A 3,674-nucleotide genomic window follows, 5' to 3' on the forward strand; every position below is an offset into this window, starting at 1 on the left:
CCATGGGACATGCGGGGACAGAGACATGTTTCTTTTGTTCCTTTGGTAAAAAGTCTGGCAGAAGCAGCTTCAGCAAGGAATGCTTTACTCTGGCCCATGGCTTCAGGAAGATTTAAGATCATCTCAGCGGGGAAGGCGCAGTGGGGGTAGCTCTAATCCGTACATGGAACAGGGAGAGCAAAGCCAGGGGCAGGTTAACCCTCAAGGGCCTGGCCCCAGTGACCTATGTCTGCCAGATAGACCACACCTCCTATAGGTCCTACAGCCTTCAAAGTCAAGCTACAAGCAGAGGACTGAGCATTCACAGCATGCCTTAGGACATGACAGGCAGAGTAGCCTAGGGCTGCTATCTACCCTATGAGATACTAATTTCAACGGGTTCCTTTGTCAAGAAAGACCTTGGTCAAAGATTGTGGCACACATCTATAATACTAACACTGGGCAGGCTAAGGCAGGAGAATCTTCAGTTGAGACTGAGTTATAAAGGAAGACTACCTCCTACTCCACACCCCAAAAAGACAGATCTTGTAGAAGTAACTTTCATTGTATTGCTTGTGACAAGAGGTCATGGGCCTGAGAAGTTACTTTCTCTTTATAAACACTGCAGTAGACTTTACGCTTTCCTTCTCTACTTTTAACTCCAAAATACAAAAGCCTACAAAAAAGCCCTCTTAACATCATACACAAAGAGAAATAATTCTTGCCTTTAGATTTAATGTCAGATTTCTGTTGAATTTGGGGCAGGTAGCCATCAAACATGATTTTTAAATATATATAGGGAAGTCTTAAGGGAGCAAAGTCCTGAGTAAATATATATTGTTTGAGATGAACACAGCCATATCAAGACCAAACCTCAGACCCACGAGAAAACACCAAAGCCTTCCCTCCCAGTCTGAGTGACAGTACTTAGTGTGTGCAGAAAATGTCCACCACAGCTCTGTCCTCAAGACGCTTGCAGCCTTGAGACCGCTCCTTTGGAGGTTCATCTCCGTATTCAGCTTTAGAGTTTCCTGGAGGATTTGGTGTACTGGAGGATTGTGAGAATCGCTTGTTGATTTCTCAGTAAGTCCTCTTGAGCAACAGTGATTGTCCTGCGCCTCCCTGGTGTTCTGGTTTCTGGCAGGGATGTGTTTCATTTGAATCCCAACATCATTAGACTCAGTACTCTATGAAGACTCAGCATGTAACTTTCATGGAATTGAAATGTGACCTCTTAACAATTCTTCAAATTGGGCAGACCTAAATACACTTAACGCTCTAGTGAGCCATCTAGTGTTTCTGTGTGTATAAAGATGTTTCCTGTATCTGAAAAGTACATGGGTCCTTACATGTAGCCTCAGTAAATTGCTGCTCTCTCTGAGTTCCAGAAATGGAAGACATTGAAACCTGGTACCCTAAAAAAGGAGACTCTGGGCGCCCTCTGCTGGTTTATCTAAGTTCTGCTGCTGTAGGCTGGAAAAGAATACAACATGAATAAAGGTGCAAACTTACACGCACAAAACACAGACACACACACACACACACACACACATACAAAACACGGGTATGCAAAACAGATACAGACACACACACATACAAAACACAGATACACACAAACAAAACGCAAACACACAAAACAGACCCAGGCCCATTCACACATACACACAAAACTGACACAGAAAACACACACATACAGGCAATACAGACATGTGATTGAAAACATGTTTACCAAAGGTGCTTCCCAACTGTGTGTTTTAAATACCACTGTCTTCCACTCCCTGGTATCCAATCTATGAACTTGAATTATTCCTCTGAAAAAGTGGGGTAATGCTATCTCAGAGGGTTTTCCTGAAGATTCAGTGATATGTTTCCAATTGCTCTGCAGGAGCCTGAGAAACCCTTGGTATGTGTCGGGTCATTTCTTTTAATCAACTCTGGAGTAAGTGGCCCTGCTTACCCAACAGCAGAGGTTCTCAAGCTTCCCAATGCCTCAGCCCTTGAATACAGTTCCTCATGTTATGGTAACCCCCAAACCATAAAGTTATTTTTGTTGATACATTATAACTGTAATTTCCCTTGTTATGAATCATAACGTAAATATGATATGCAAAACTGCAACCTACAACCCACAAGTTGAGAACCACTGCTATATATCAAAGAAGCATTTTGCTTTAAAAGAAAGTAATCAATGGAGTGGAGGCATGTCTCAGTAGTTAGGGGCACACTGGCTTCTTTTCCAAAGGACCCAGGTTCAAGTCCTAGCACCTACATGGCAGCTCATAATTGTCTAAAACTCCTGTCCCTGGGGATCTGACTCCCTCATACATGCAGGCAAAACACCAGTATAGATGAAAATTTTAAAAGTAACCAATACATTTTAAGGAAGTGCTCACCTCTAACAGTGTGCATTAGTTAGTTACCTTGGTACTGAGGCTTTAAAACAGGTATGAAGACTGGTTTCCATCAGCAGAGACCAGCTGTGTCCCTCTCAGGGAAGCAGGGGTTAGAGAGGTTGGTATTTACTGTTCACAAAGTTGTTTGCGTTTTTCCATCTTTGTTTTTGTTAATGAATGGTTGTGGCCTAACAATGAGAACCACATTTATTTAAGGTATTACAGCCATTCACACAGGTAAGTTGGGGACAGAAAGTATGGTTGTACTAGCTGGTTCTGTGTCAACTTGACACAAGTTGGAGTTATCACAGAGAAAGGAGTCTCAGTTGAGGAAATGCCACTATGAGATCCAGCTGTAAGGCATTTTCTCAACTGGTGATCAAGGGGGGAGGGCCCAGTCCATTGTGGGCAGTGTCATCCCTGGGCTGGTAGACCTGGGTTCTATAAGAAAGCAACATGAGCAAGCCAGGGGAAGCAAGCCAGTTAGTAACATCCCTCCACGGTCTGTGCATCAGCTCCTGCTTCCTGACCTGCTTGAGTTCCTGTCCTGACTTCCTTTGGTGATGAACAGCAATGTGGAAGTGTAAGCTGAACAAACCCTTTCCTCCCCAGCTTCTCGGTCATGATATTTGTGCAGGAATGGAAACCCTGACTAAGACAATGGTCTATTCTCTAACACTTTGCAGGTAAAGGAACTAACTTTTGCTGTTGTTTGTTAAAACCACCAGAAACACATAGAAGCCATTATTTTCTATGAAGACAGATTTTTTTGTAGTTGTTGTTGCTAAAACGAGGCTGTCTAATGCTTTACAGAACACAGGCAAAATCCTTCTGCCATATGTGATGGGCTCCTGTATCTTATCAGAGCTGGAAAAGGGCCTCATTTACTCATGCAATTACTCACTAGGTGGGGATACTTTAAGTGCCACTGGCTAGTTAAGGTTACATAGCACAAGGCACAGCACTTACTAAGTGTCTGGCGCACTGCCTGCTTACATTCTATTCTCTGTGAGCTCATACTCACTCTCAGCACATTTTCCAAATGAGCAAATCGAGAACCTGCAGCCACCCAGTAAAGCTTGGAGCCCATAGTATTCTGGAAATATCTTAGGAGGAACTGTTTTAGCCTCAGAAGAGGAATCTCTATATCTACTTCTATATTTTATATATATAGTTTATAAATATTATATATACTGTTTAATATATTATACATAAATGCATATTTACCTATTAAAGTATTTTATAATATATATATATATATACACACATATAATATATATAATAATAGTTCACAGTGGAAAA

This window comes from Micromys minutus (genome assembly GCF_963924665.1).
Source record: "Micromys minutus genome assembly, chromosome: 11".
Classification (NCBI taxonomy): Eukaryota; Metazoa; Chordata; class Mammalia; order Rodentia; family Muridae; genus Micromys; species Micromys minutus.